Consider the following 16,148-nt stretch of genomic DNA (forward strand, 5'->3'; position numbering starts at 1 on the left):
GCAAATGATCGAGACGAATCGCGACGGAAAATCATCTGTTCACACCCGTCCTCAACCCGTGACCAAAATACAGCGTTTTCTTTCATCTTTGCGTTCACAGGAAGCGGTATTTGCTAATCGGTTTACGAAATCAGGTTTTGGGAGCCACATGTAGGAGGGAGTGTGTGTTACCAGCTGTATAGCGCGGGACAAGATGAACGGCCTGTGGCGTGGATGGGACGCAGGCTGCCCGGCCGTGCCGACACCGACGTCGACGCCTCGCCCGCCGTGCCGCAGCCGCAGCCTCCCTCGCCTGCCGCGGGCCGAGCTGGCAACGCCGCCCCGTGACGTCAGAGCCGGGTGGGGGCAGCCGCGCGCCCCGGCTGTCTGTGCGGCCCAGTTCACAGTTGACTGTTGAGGGAGCGGCCGAGAGGACAGGAGCGTGAGACCCGAGAAAGGTAAGGCGGCCAGCAGGCTACTGGAATTTCTGGAAGCTGCCGATGTTCTGCACGCTTTTGTGTGGTTTGTCGCGTAAATCAATAAGGGCAACGTCAAGGAACTGCTCTTGTCTAATATATTCTCTTACTTTTAAAAATCACAATGGCTACGGACAAAGGGGTCGCGATCAGGGTGTTAAATTACCGGTTTGAGTGTTCAGTAATTTATTGCTCGTTATTTATCGCCTTGCTCGAGCCTTTTAACCGGTGATAACTTGAGCAAGAATAAGGTAGAACGGATGGAAAATACCGCCACATTCAGTCGGCTAGTATTTCGATGGCAGTGTAGATTTCTCCAGAATTCTCGTACCAAAGGTATTTAATATGAAAACCTCGCGTTCTTGATTATGTTCGTAGGACGCAAGTTTCCGAAAACCATCAAACTCGGCACTTGTGACTGGGTGAGTTCTATGGCGACACGGCGTCTTCTGCCACAGGTTCCAGCAGCCGTGGTTGTCTGTCACACTGGACCGCCAGCCTGGAACTGGAGGTCGGCTACAGGTTGCCTATCTAGCGGTTTGCAGGGATGACAAAAATTTGTTTTTCAATATTTCGCTTACTTTTGCCGACTTTAAACATCTAAAATGTTGTCCTACCGTACTCATTCAGAGATATAATCTGACATTACGGGTTTCACACAGTAAGAAAACTATGACGGTAACTTGGCGTGTCTCGAGGTGACGTATTTCATGGCGCTCAAATACGCGGACGTTATTCAGCCAGTCTTCCAGAATGACGGCAGTTAGCGATTTGCAATAAACTCCGAACGACATTTAAAACGCTTAAGATATTTTTCGGTAACCCCCCCCCCCCAAGATATTTTTCGGTAACCCCCCCCCCCCCCACACACACACACACATGTACGTGAAGTAGCACATATTCGCCGCTGATGCGGTCACCTTCCGCATCAGACTTAACGTTTTAGTTTATGTTTGCAGACAGTGTCCACACACACCATACAAAGTGTCGGCAAAATTAACATAGTCGTACAGTTATGACGTCACACGTTTAGCCGTGCGAAAAACTTGCTTTTGTTTTGGCGACTTCGAAAACACGATAAGAATAATTTCAAACCGTCCGTAAACTGTTTCTCGCCTACAGGCTTAACATCAAGTATTACACACGTTAAATCGTCTGGAAAGTAATCAGACGTCGGAAGTTGTTTTGTGCATGGGCATTCCGAATACTGTGTAATCCACTCGTGGATCACAACACGTGGCGCCATGCCGACGTGCTTCTGGCTATGAAACGCAGCACTCGCGTTCATTTCACTACTTTCACGATTCTCTGGAGTTGAGGTTGCGATGCGCGAGCGATCTGTTGCTTTGTCTAATATTCTGGTTAGACTGAGGCGAAGATTTGATTGGTAGTTGGCGAATTCTTGAGAATTTATCCTAATGTTTGTGCCTCTTGAAGTAAACCTTTCATATTGTTGTTTATCGTTCTGTGACGTCACGTCTCCTAGTTTGAGATTACTAATGAAAGGGAAGCGATAACACACCACAATTTTTCTGCACTACGCGACGCTGCAGCGCGTTCTGTCCGTTCTCGTGTTAATATTTGTCTGATAAGAGAGCACGGTGTGCCGACAAAGCAGCGCATCGGCGATCTCTTTGAGACGCGTCGTGTTCGGCACTTATGCAGTTTAGCAGGTACGGAAAAAATTTTTCATTTTTTTCCAAAATTTCATCGATTATAGTCAAATGTGATACGCCCCAGTCAATTATTTACATCAAAAAATTGTTTTAAATTTTTTAAAAGTTTTTTTTATTTATTTTTCAATATTTTGTCGATTACAGTATACGTTCATTTTAACGGAACGGTAGGTACGTATTTTTACTAATTAGCCACAATCAAACGCCAGTGCAAAATTAACAAACTTTTAACTAAATTTAGCAAAATAAAAATAAAACGTAATCACTGTGCTGCTTCGGGATACACTAAACGAACGTGCTCAACCAAGTTATGAAATGCATCCTTTTGAAAACGCTGACGCCACAAAAATTCTGCCAAATAGTTATCTAGCATAGTACGGTGGGTACCGAACCTGCGTTTGTTTTTTTCCTTGGCTTTCTGCCAAACAGATTCTACGTGATTGGTTGTAGCGTGAGTAAGGGAGTCAACGAAATTAATCGAATGGTTTACAGTCAAATGCTGATATCCCAGATTACCCACTGTGTTGTATGCTGCCCACAAATCCGAGACAACAGTAGTACCAGGGAGCACGAACTGTTGCAAAATAGGCAACAAAGTGCCAGCATCCCGTCTGTCTACAGTCACCATGAAACTTTCCTTTGTTTCCACATCGAAACCACCAAAAACCCATTGTTCTCTAACGCGATGACCACGTTCGTACTTTGGACGAACAAAACAACTTTCGTCGATCTCCACAATATGACCTCTGCCTCCCAGAAGGATCGGATTGAGCAAAAAATATTCGTGACAAATGTCCCTACAAAATTGTTTCCAATCAACAATCGTATGGGCACTTCCGATTTCCAACTCCCTCTGTAAAAAGTCCTGCTTATCTATATCATAAGCCCACAGATACATCAGTTGCAAGATCTTGGAAACTTCAATATGGCTTCCTGAAAAGAATGAAAATTTTCGAATTGATGCTTGTTTCCTACAAACTCGACCTGCAGAACAACGCCAGATGACACCATCCATAGAATTATTGTTTTCTAATCGCATTTCGTTGTATCCCACGCACTTGCCATCACAAATCATCACACTTTTCAACAATCCGTGTTGTTGGGCCCACTTAATCGCCTCCCTATTAGTGGCCGATATTTCGAATAAATTTTTGAGGCGAAATTCCGTAAGATTTGGAAATCTATTTGCCATATTCAAATGAACCTTTCAGTATATTGTCGACTAGCAAATCGTGTTCAAAGCAACGAATTCGACACGACAGACTGCCAGTTCACTTGTTTCAGTTTAAACCTTTTCTTAGTTTAAACCTTTGCTTAGCGTATCCCGAAGCTGTAAACTAATCCGTTTTGTTTTTATTTCTACTTATTTTCGTTTACAATTATGAGCATCATATTCTCATCATCAACTCATTAAATGAAAATGGATGTTATATGGTGAATGATCACCAGTTCAATATTTTCGAATCATAGGCGGCCGCTGCCGCGGCCGCATTCCAAAAAAAAAACTCCCAACCTAACCTCAAGTGGGCTACGCTACAGATGTGTAAATATACAGTGGGGGGAGTTTATTAAAAGTTTGTTAATTTTGCACTGGCGTTTGATTGTGGCTAATTAGTAAAAATACGTACCTACCGTTCCGTTAAAATGAACGTATACTGTAATCGACAAAATATTGAAAACTAAAAAAAAAATTTTAAAAAATTTAAAACAATTTTTTTGATGTAAATAATTGACTGGGGCGAAAATAAATATCGTATTCGTAATCAAATTTTGGAAAAAAATGAAAAATTTTTTCCGTACCTGCTAAACTGCATAAGTGCCTCGTGTTCTGCGTGGCTTGTCGTGCTTGGCGCATCGCAAGTGACGAAAGAATGAATGTTACCGATTGTGAAACTGTCGCCAACTTCTGTACTTGAGGTTCAAATGACACGATTTAAAGTGCAGTGTAAATTTTTGTGTGCAGCCTATTGACGACGGTAGGGTAGAGATTTAATTTCTCATTTCCAGTGCAATAGTATCGAACGTGGAGGTAGATTTCTGCTGTCACTTTCCGTCAGAGGAGTGAATCACGTCAGAATTTGTAGAGAGATTTGCTAATTATATTTTACTGAAACCTATAGCAAATACTTCGTTTAGCCACTTACTGTTAATGAAGCCTTACCCATTATCGATGTTAAGTCTGTTATCGAATTACGGGCTGGCACTAACGTCTTACTGACGCAGTGCGCCGGCCGAAGTGGCCGTGCGGTTAACGGCGCTGCAGTCTGGAACCGCAAGACCGCTACGGTCGCAGGTTCGAATCCTGCCTCGGGCATGGATGTTTGTGATGTCCTTAGGTTAGTTAGGTTTAACTAGTTCTAAGTTCTAGGGGACTCATGACCTCAGCAGTTGAGTCCCATAGTGCTCAGAGCCATTTGAACCATTTGACGCAGTGCTGAAAATGTGTATCAGTTAGAGCGGACATCGCCATAAAACGCAAATTTCAGTACCACAACTATATAATTTTTAATTTGGACAATCGATGTGTTGGTGTACCTGTTCTCGAAGTTAAGTTTTCTTCCCTGTCGCACGTACAGGATGATTTGATAAAAGTCGCACGAATTCTGTGAATAATAATTACCCCGATATCGGTGCTCCAAATTGCTTTCACTCTTTTGACGTTGAAGTTTGTGTGGTGGTTTTCGTATTTATACTGGTCTATCAGAAAATATGCAACGCAATTGATGCACACCGTATTAAAGACCTCTCCAAAACGTCTCGTGTGTAGGGAGATGAGTCGTGTCGAAGTGTGGGGAAATGTTGACGGATGAACAGTAGCCGCAGCAGAAAAACAGTTTCATAAAAAGGCCGCCAGTTACGCTTTGAGTCACACATCGATTATCCGTAATAGGGCACTAAGATCACTTACGTCTTACGAGTGTGTACAGTGTTTCTTGGTGCTTTTAATTCTTTAGGTGTTTTGTCCACGGGCAAAGTGTGTGACAGCTGCGTACATTTCCTCAGTGCGGTGCTTGACACGGTACTTGGGCCGGCAGTAGCCGCCACTCAGGTGGAGACGGTGGCGAGGCAGCGCCCTGACGCGTGGCTGTGGCGGGGGGGGGGGGGGGGGGGGTCCCCCACACGAATCGGCTTTAACCCGTGACGTAAGGGTGTTGTCGTGTGTGACGTCATGACGGCGCGGAGTTTGGTTTGAGTGTGGCTGTCTCCAGTTCTGTTTTATCTTATTTTATTTACTTTTCTGATCTGTTCGTTCTATCTCGTGAGATTTTTTTTTAATTTAAAAACGCTTATTACTTATTTTAATTATCTGTTTCCTCCAATTTCTGTTTTAGTTTATTATATTTATCTTTCTGATCTGTTCGTTCTATCCCGTGAGATTTTTTTTTAAAGACAAAAAACACTAATCAGCTACTGAAGCATCTTTATCTTCTGTGGGTTGCAGGGGTTACGACCCCTGGGGAGGTGGGTGGGGATTCATGCATGGCTGTCTTCACTTGTAGCTACGCAAGGCGTCTAAATTTGTTTATATTTAGTTTGCGCCCTCCCCCCCACCCAAAACCCCATTTCCCGCGCTTGTCTCGTTAGTGTCATTAGGCTTCTTGTGGAAAGTGTGTGTGTTTGTTTTTGTTTCCGCCATATTTGTGACGTCATGGGTCAAAGCAGACGGGCGGGATCGGACGCTTCCGTATTTCCCGCATTAACGCGTTAGCATATCTACCAAGTTGCGTTGCCATACGATAATTAGACCACAGTGGACATCGGCGAGTAGGTGCATTTTACTTCCGACCAGCCGCCTCTGTCGAAGAAAAAAGCGATTGGCGAAAATTTCGCTGTCGCCTATGTGGCCCGTTAGGTCATAAACCACTTAGTAGTCAGTCAGTTAAAAGGAATCTACAGTTGTCTGACTTCCGTCGTGTGTTTCACTTCTGTTAGAGCACCAACTCTCGGTACGTCCTGTATATACCCGTATCTTCAGTACAGGCGGCTGAACTGGAGTAGGTCGCAGCTACCGATACCGGACTTCGACATTGACTCGTGGCGTAATGATGTGCTGTGTGACGTCACACACACTTACGGACACAACAGAACGCAGTGATATTCTCATAGCTGCCATATTTTTTGTAATGTATGCTGTGGTGGAAAAGTCATCTGTTGCATAGCCCGAGGTCTAGGCTAGCCCGACAGGTTACAGTATCGTTGTAAGTTACTGGAGCCAAAGAAACGCAATGTTATAGTAACAAGAAATCTTGCTGTGGCACGTATTTTACACATGTTAGATTTCGAAGAATGTTCTATGTCCATTTTGATGTCATGGGTCGAAATAAGTTGGAATCGGCACTATTTCTCACTAGTGGCCACCGTTCGTCCCTAGTGTAAAGGCACGCCGGCAGGTGTGGCCGTGCGCTTCTGGGCGCTTCACTCTGGAACCGCGTGACCGCTACGGTCGCAGGTTCGAATCTTGCCTTGGGCATGGATGCGTGTGATATCCTTAGGTTAGTTAGGTTTAAGTAGTTCTAGGGGACTGATGACCTAAGCTGTTAAGTCCTACAGTGCTCAGAGCCATTTAATTTTGATCAAGACGCGCGCGGCCTTTGCACGAAGAGGCGTCGGTGCAGCCAGCCAGCCCTGCACGCCCCTGACACGTGAGCACGGCACCCCGGGGGAGTCCCCACGTCCCAGGCGAGTACAGTAGAGGTGGGCGAACTGAAACACGTACCTGTTTCGAAACAAATAAAACACAATGTAATGTTTCGATACGCAGTTTCGAAACAGTGTGCGTTTTGTAGTCGTGTAGACCTGACATTGTCATCTTGAATGTCTACTGTATAAATATTTCCGTATAAACACAAATGAGATGTCAGAGTGCTAATTAAATCGCAGAAAGTATGAAACTTTCACTTAGGTGTCTTGACAGTTTATTTCCTGCAGCAAATGCGCTGCTTTTGTGTCGTGTGACTTTTATGCTTTCCAACTGGCTGAGGACAGAGTCGGTATGTTTGACATAGCAGATTTTCCCAAACTCGCTTCCCTGTATTGTAGCTCCTAATCTTGATAGTTTTATGAGTGAAAATCTGTATGGGCTCTTGAAAAGGCATATCATGAGATGTAATGTATTGAGATAGCGTTCTGGGAAGCGAGGCACTGAAATAACATTTATGAGTGTCCCACTCACTCTTTTCTTACAGTTAAATTTACCATTGTTTGTCTCACAGAGCAGGCCTGCAAAGTGACTGATTCACACAGATCAAAAAATTGCCATAAGAGACTGGAGCATATAACGCAATGGTCAAATATGGCAGTTTTTCATCAAACATTAGTCAGCTGGGTACAGCTCATAATATGTAACCTGATAGAACTGGAAAACATGTTAAAACATTTCAAGGTAACTGAAATGCAGAGATTGGTATGTTTCCTTGAAGTATAAAATCCAGACTATTGGTATGTTTCCTTGAAGTATAAAATCCAGACTAAGATTTAAATAATTCGTACAGGCAGGTGCAGATTCCATCCTAAAGTTTAGCACTTACTGTATTAATGGCCTCGTTGCTCTAATCTGAGTTTTTAAGTCTCAGACAGTGACTTTGTAAACCTTTGCTTAATAAGACAACTTTTGGCAAGGTTACATTTCTTTCGCTGCTAATTTCTGTTGTGACTTGCACTAAAGGAAATAGTATTTCACAAGATTTTTCAATACCTGACCGTTGGACAGTTTTGTTTGTAAATCCGCACTGAAGATGCCGAGGGTGTAAAGGCTATTTGATTTTCAAAAACGTTTCATACAAGGAATTCCATGTCGTAGGGCAATGTTGTTTCGTCGTTAAAATAGGGACCCCCATTTCCTTCCGAATATTGTGTAATTTCTCAAATGCTTGAGGACTTCTTTTGAAAAATTCCGTTATTGACTTCACTTTTGCTCTTGTCTCAGTAATTGGTTCAAGGCTTACTTCCACAGTTAAATTCAGTGTATGTGCAAAACAAGGTACATGCCACCATTTGCACATCACTGCCTCCACCAAATTAGATGTATTATCTGTAGTGCAAGCTATAATTTTATTGGTAATACCCAAAGCTGGTATCACATTTTGTACTTCACTGGAATGGTTTTTAGCTGTATGTTTGTTATGGAATTTAAAACTAGATATCAAATATGACGTAAGATTGCAGTTTTCATTAATGAAGTGAGCAGTCACTGCAATATAATTCTCATTGTTCACAGATGTCCACCTATCAGTCGTAATGCAGATGTAGGATGTAGCTTGCACTGCACATCGTACTCGTGTCAGGGTGTTGTCGAACACTTGAGAGAGTAAACTGTTGGAGACGGTTTTTCTACTGGGGGTAAATAGTTTTCATTTATAAATAAGTCACTTTTCTAAACTCTTCACTCTCAACTATTCTTTAACAACACGTCTTAACATCTATTCGTCTATTTTGCCTCGTTTGGATGAAGGTACTGCTCTTATTGCAAATCCAGCCATCTCTGTGTACCACACCTACCCAGAACTGAATCGGCAGATTCCTGAACAATTTCTGTGGAAGTTTAACTGGCTTCGCCACTTTCCAGATTCATAAAAACTGGTTTCGACCGAGTTTCACTTAAATTGACTGTTGGATGCTAATGTCCCAAAAGTCTGTTCAAGCAAGAGGTCGAACTATTAAACGACAACACTGCCGAACGTTTCCTCAGGATTCATCCTCTTAAAATAATCCCACACAGTGCTTCATAACGCCTTAGCTGAAGACAGTAGAACCACCACGAACGAAACTGGAGGCGGGAGCAAACTGCAGACAAAACGGATACGCTTCTGGGATTCCCACATTCCGTTAGTACGGGTAATATACCCATCCAGCTAATTTCCATGCACACAAAGGAAATCATTGTGGAGAATTGGCACATTAACTATACTCACAAATAACGCCACGTAATTCGAATATATAACGGGAAAAATTTTCGTCCCTCAAGGTGTTTCGAACCATTACGATATAAATTCACCTCGCTTCCCAGCCCTTCCCGTTCACCAGAACACCACCAGTGATACATCAAGCGGCTTGCTTGCAGTTATACCTACATCTGATTTACATATACGTCTTAAAACTGCCACTCCGCGCCTTTTTTATTAAAGATATTGTAGGCTTACTTGCGTTTTTCAATATCATTACTGTACATGAACAGAGAAGAGTATGTTATAAAAGATGTGTAATTTAACTGAATGATTTTCACACATTTATTATTTTGAATGTGAATAGTGTGCGTTACTTTATTGTTTGGTTACTGTTTATAAAGTAGATATTACGCCATTTCGGAATCGGGCAGTCAGCTAGAAACGAAGTTTTATTTTGGGAAGTCTTAAGCTTCATGCTGTTGTTCGTGAAAAAGATTTAGACACTCTTCAAGAGTTTCATGAAGTGATATGCTATATGTGTTTCAGTATCTGTGCCCGAATCTCATCCGACACAGAGCGGAATGAAACATCACTGTTTCTATACAATTAGTCCGTTCCACGCTTAAGTGGAGGGAAACAGCGTTATTTTGAAACAACGATACAGTTTTTGTGTGTGGCTCGAGATCGAATCTGGTTCCGTTGTTAGAGACAGGGCAGAATGAAGCACCACTGTTTGGAAACACAGAACCACAGCCGTTTCCAAATACTGAAACAGTTCCACGTATCGATACACTGTATCGAAACATAGAAACAGCGGCCAAGTCTACAGTACGGATGGGGCAGTTCCGTCCACGGTTTTGTTTCGTTTGCTCTGTTTTATTGCGTCTCACTAAGTTACCCTTTTTCGTGTGCTTTCAAATTTTTTTTAGCTCATTGGCCGAGTGGTCTAAAAAGGAACAAAATGGATCTGAAGAATAGCGCCGCGCATACTTACGGCGCGAGTTATCGGTAACAATCAGTTTGGCTTCTGAATAATACAATAAATAATAGAGTTGAACTTTTTACTGCTGACGTTACGACGAAACGTGCTTTCCAATGCAGTGGCAACACACATTGATTACTAATGGCCTTCTGTATAATATTCATGTTGATTCTAGAAACAATCTAGTGGGAATAATAGTGCACTGAAGCCCTCTTTCTATCGCTACATTCCCGACAACAAACATCGTGAGAAACTATAGTTGAATTCTTTTATCTTGGCGGCTCGCGCATGCCCGCCCAGACGCGGGAGTTTGCTGCGTTGCCAGTTGCACACGACGCACGCGCCAACAGAAGCAGCGCCATAGTATAGTATAGCGAAAAGTAAAGCCGCCACGGCCGCATTAAGCCTTTCGCTGCTGCAGACACGTGCTCCCCGCATTCCGCACTGTGCGCGATTTTGTCATCACTGCACTGCTCGCCTGTGCAGACACACGGTGTTCCGACTGCTTTGATACGCTTATCATTCGATTTCACAAAAACTATTTGGCCCAAAAATTTGATTTTTACACATCTTCTTGACTGATACCTTCCCCCCATAAATGACTTAATTTTGTTTCAATGTTCAACGCAGTTAATGTGCAGCATTAAATTTAGTAAATCATTGCACAAAATAGCGTATACTTTCCGTATGGTCGATTTTAGTTGCCACAATGTTGAGAATGAAATCTGGACAAGATAACCTAAATTTCGTATAAAATTTACTGTATAACAATATCTCGTTTAAGTACCAGATAGGTGTCGTATGTAATATTGAGAAATATTCCGTCTTCCGCGACTGTAATAAAAGCTTTGTTTACACCTGGCGTTTGGCTTTATTTTAAATCACTTCAATCAATCAAAAGGAAGTAGGCAAAATACATTAAACAAAACTTTGGACTTACAAAACCATTAGGAGTTACCAGTGAAGTGCTCTGAGCTATGTCAAATATAAATTTTGTGTGTGGCACACACAAACAGTATTTATATGCTAAAACACTGATCAGCCGACACAAACGTTGAATATTGTGTTACCGCAGCGCAAAACTACGAAAGGTGACTTAGCAATGGAGGAGACAAAATACTGTCCACTGAAGATGCTTCAAAAGAGAAAAACGCGTCTGGTCTAAATAAGACTCAAAAACAAGAAGGAACGTGAGTATTATTGTGTATGTGCCTTACCTTTCATTGTTGTCAATCGCGGCGATTGTCATCTGCATCGCTGTAGTCAGTGTCGCGTTCCGAATCATCAGGTCTTAGAGTGATGGCGATGCGTTCAAGCAGATTGTCAATCACAATTTCCCTTTCCATGTCCTCCTACTGTAGCCTTTGTGCATGCCGAACACATTCAGCCCACGCTGAAGGAGTAATTCTGTCTAAGTGCTTCGTGCAAAAGCCTTTCTGTATCGGCAATTTTAAACGTCACTTTTCGTTCTGCGACATACCCTTTCACTTGTGCCCAAATTAACTCTATCGGATTGTATTGACAATTACTCGGTGGCAAACCCAAAACTATACGTCCATGTTCCTGAACAATACAATCGATTTCATAAACGTTTTGTGCGAGGCTTATGGAGCGCTACAAGTTCCAACATTTCGGCGCGAGTTTGGTTTGCAGTATGTGGTATATTTTTACTTGCAAGCCACAACATGATATCGGCTTTTTTTGTACTTGTTGTGGGTGTCTTGTCAACAGCGGAGTGATAACTCGCATTGTCCATTACAATCACAGAGTTTGCAGGCAAGTAAGGGAGAAACTGATTCCTGAACCACAATTTAAATGTCTCTGAGTTCATTTCGGAATGATAATCCCCTGAATTGCTCTTTTTTGCCCGGAACACTAATTTGCTTTCTGGAATGAATCCGGAAGCAGAACCAGCGTGAAGCACAATTATTCGTCCACCTTTATTAACTGGTACTTTAAACCCACCCGAACCATCACTCATTTTCCAACACGCTTTTCTTGTGTGATATTGGTTTACCAATGTTTCGTTGAAGAAAAAAAATGTTCTTATTCCCTGATTTTCTTACTTCAATAATACGTGTTAAGAACTGTGCCCTTGAAGCAGCGATATCACTACGTTCCATTAAAATCTTTCTTTCGTCATTTGTATGTACATCTTTGAATCCAATATTTTTAAGTATCTATTCATCGAAGTCATGCTACCTTTAAAATTTGTGGTTTCACGCATTTTTACAGTGATGTTTTTTACAGTAGGAAATTCGCCTGTGTTGTACATTGAACCGCGAATTTAAATTTCAAAACCTTTTCTTAAGAATTTACTTTATTTACTAGCGACTCAAGAACAAGAACATTAACACATTTAATCACAGTATGTGAGTGTGGAAGTAGTTATAGATTAAATTTTTCCATGCAAACTCGTACTTCGGAGCTTCGTGTTCGGACACCACACTTCTAGATGGAAGCTAACAGTGAACTAAACTACAGATTCAGTATGTTTTCAGTGAAGAATAAATAAACGAGGGGCAGAATCATTCGTGATTGGTAACGAAAATTATGTATATAATGTGTACAAGTCTGCGCTATTGTAGAGGTCCATCTGCTCTTAAAAGAACTTCGGATCAGTTACTGTGGCACTTCGTATGTTGTAATCGAAATTTCAGATAAGGAAAGGAGCCATCCGTCACTTATACTATAAGGAAACTCAAGTGTCAGTAGGACGTGAACAACAATTAATGAATAGCGACAATGATAGGTCACCATACGTGCTATAAAACACTAAGATATATAAAGTACTGAGCTTTATTTTGCAGGAAGAGTAAAGCCATTGGTGTATTTATTTTTCTTACTTTGCACTGAATGAAGTTCTAGACATTAATTTTAGAATTCAAACACACGCTACCTATTAATGATACCTGCGTCTTTGTCTAAGAGTACGTTAGTCAGGAGCGAAATTGCGTTGAGTTGGATGTACGTACTTAATAAATAGTTTTCTGGAAAGGAGTAATATAGCTCCGATACATTCACGTATGTAATGGTTGATTGCTTACGGCAAGATGGCAGATGGTAATGTACGCAGTATAGGTACGAGCATTGAATTCAGTACGTAGTTTTGGCGCTGTGTGGTCAGTCAGTACAGAAGTGCTGTACATTCTGTGAATGGAAATATTAGGCGCTGCAGTGATTAATTGGAGACGCACAGAATTACTTTGATAGCATTGTCACGTGCATCCTTGGAGGCAGGTTATGTGTGCAAATATTATCTATATTAGTCTAAGGACTTGTAAATACAGTATTGCCAACCTGTCTAATAGTTAAGAGAACTTTTGGCCGTACATAAAATTAGCAAGTGGATCGAAATCATGAGTTGAGTCGCTTAGTGACCACACCGGTACGGAAACGGAAGACGACAAACAGAAGGCGAAATACAGGACTACCATAAATGATTCACTCGTTTCCAGAATTCTAAATTTCCAAAGTATGACAACTACATATACGACTGATGGGTGGATGTAAACTGAGACTCAGCGAGTTTAAACTGTACCGACCACCCCACCGTACGAATGCACTGCCTTTACTAAATGTCGACAAGGCGACGGAAGAGTTTTCCTTTGCTGGAATACACGAGATATTTGAACAAATGTGGCAGCTACAACCGTGGACGGGGGTGAACGAGATTTTTGTACGCAGTCCAAAGAAGTCAACAGCAGGCACAAGCCGCGAACTCGAAATACAGCAGCAAAGTGTTCCGAAGATCATGCGTCGGCGGTAACACTTCGCACGACAATTAAAAGCGGAAGGTTGCGGCCGTAGCCTTCAGATTCGCGCCACAATGGAGGCAGCGCTGGAGGATGAACATGTCGCCTCCGTGCTGAACTTCAGTGACGAAGCAACCTTGCATTTATATGGAAAAGTGGCTTTCTCCTTAGGGGGTCCATCAAGGGACCGCGTTTTCCCACCCCCACTGCCAGAGCTCAGAGAAGGCTTCAGTGTTTCTGTGCTGGCCACTGACAGCGTGTTGCTACGCGAGGTGCGGAACGAACTTTACTACCGCTTTTGTGTTTCGTGTCAGAAGTCCCTCACAGAAGATTTGTAGTGTGCAAAATGTAAACTTGGTGGGTTTATGCTTCTATTCAAGCACGGATCCTATGTGTACACGCGGTACTTCGTAAAATATGAATCTCTGATAACGAATTAATCGTTTATACTGTTTTCCGAAGTTACTTCACGGTCGAAGATCATCTGCCGGCCGGGGTGGCCGAGCGCTTCTAGGCTCTACAGTCTGGAACCGCGCGACCGCTACGGTCGCAGGTTCGAGTCCTGCCTCGGGCATGGCTCTGTCCGATGTCCTTAGGTTAGTTACGTGTAAGTAGTTCCTTCACGGTCGAAGATCATCTGCCGGCCGGGGTGGCCGAGCGCTTCTAGGCGCTACAGTCTGGAACCGCGCGACCGCTACGGTCGCAGGTTCGAGTCCTGCCTCGGGCATGGCTCTGTCCGATGTCCTTAGGTTAGTTAGGTTTAAGTAGTTCTAAGTTCTAGGGGACTGATGACCTCAGAACTTAAGTCCCATAGTGCTGAGAGCCATGTGAACCATTTCAACTCATCTGTTTTCGCACTAACGCCCAAATAAAGGCAGATGTGAAGTGGTTGCGGAACATGAAATCACCTAAAAACCCTAAACAGTGGAAAGGCATCTGCACTGGGTGAGGTACCTTCAAGATTCTGCACAAATTTTGAGGAAGAACTTGCTCCCGTCACAGAAGCTGTTTATCGCAGACCGCTGGAACGATGAGTGGTACCAAGCGACTGAAAAAATTCCCGTTTTCAAGAGAGGCCAACGGACGAATTAAAACAAGTCTAAGAGATAACGCTGCCAACACGTGTGTGATGTGACACGGCCCTTAACTGCTGAAGTCAACGTGCACAGGTGTCTATCCGGAGTCTGTTTATTGCGTATATCTGCCGTCCACGTCGACGTTCTGAGCGCTCGATGTGACGGCCGCAACAGCAAACACACACTGGCAGCACCCGAGTCTCCTTACAAAGTTACAGGAAAGTTACGAAGTTCCAGTGAAAAACTAGTCTGTGTCATAATTCCACAACTGTGGGCATTTATTATGCAATCAGAACATTCGCCACATCTTCCACCGTACGTTAACGAAACCCGGTGCTCGATTATTTTTAGTCGTTGCGGACGTCTTTGTGGTGACGTCTCTCAATATCGGCATGGAGGCGAAATGTCCATCTTCGACTGCTCCCTCCCCGCCTTGTGGCGCAAATCTGAAGGCGCCTCCGGCCCGTGTGTCTGCTGTTGCGGCTTTCAATTGTTGCACGCGATGCAGACGGTATGGTTCGAACCATAACCACCGACGCATTACCTTCCACACACTTTGCTCCGGTATTTGGAATCCGTGGCTTGTGGCTGCTGTTGATTCGTTTGGACTGCTTACGAAAATTTCGCTCACCCCCACACAGCGGTTGCAGCTGCCACATTTGATCAAATATTTCGCAAATTCCAATACACGAAAACTCTGCTCTCGCTTTGTCGGCATTTTGGCAAGGCGCTGCATTCGTAATGTCAGGTGGTAGGCACAGTTTAAACTCACTGTGTTTGCCGTTATATTCGTGCTCCAACCATATTTGTACATGTAATGTTTCGGAAAATTTAGAACTCTGGAAACAAATGATTTGTGGTAGCTCTGTACTTCGCCTTCTGTCCGTCGTCTTCCCTTTCTGTGGCAGTAATGTCAATGAGCGACTCAACTTACGCCTTAGATCCGCTTCCTGGTTTTATATAATGACAAAAATGTTTTTTTAAATTTTTATCCAAATCGGTTCAGCAAATTATATTTACGAATTCTTTGAATGACGTAGAAAATATTTGTACACATAATCTGCCGCCAAGAACACCCCCGATAATGTTTACAATCCATGTACTTCGGTGCCCTTACTATTAGTCACTGCTGCGCGTAATATTTATTTCGCAGAAAGTACTAGCACTTCGGTAGCTCCTGACCACCCAGTGCCGACACTCAATGTACTGACTTTAATGCCAGTATGAATACTATGTAAATTATTGTCCGGAATATTTCCGTAAGCAAACTACGATTACGTACATAAATGGTGAGTATATGCCTCCTTGAATCGGAGCCGC

General features: G+C 42.9%; 1 protein-coding gene across 1 annotated transcript in view; it reads left to right on the plus strand.

Moving 5' to 3' along the window:
* The first annotated feature begins 364 nt into the window (after window positions 1-364).
* Window positions 365-16,148, plus strand: part of LOC126232125 (protein roadkill-like) — an 89,086-nt gene continuing 73,302 nt past the window's right edge. The window contains exon 1 of the mRNA XM_049942434.1: window positions 365-437. The gene's annotated coding sequence lies outside the window, so the exon portion shown is untranslated. The remainder of the gene's footprint in view (window positions 438-16,148) is intronic.

The sequence above is a fragment of the Schistocerca nitens genome, unplaced genomic scaffold (assembly GCF_023898315.1).
Source record: "Schistocerca nitens isolate TAMUIC-IGC-003100 unplaced genomic scaffold, iqSchNite1.1 HiC_scaffold_435, whole genome shotgun sequence".
Taxonomy (NCBI): Eukaryota; Metazoa; Arthropoda; class Insecta; order Orthoptera; family Acrididae; genus Schistocerca; species Schistocerca nitens.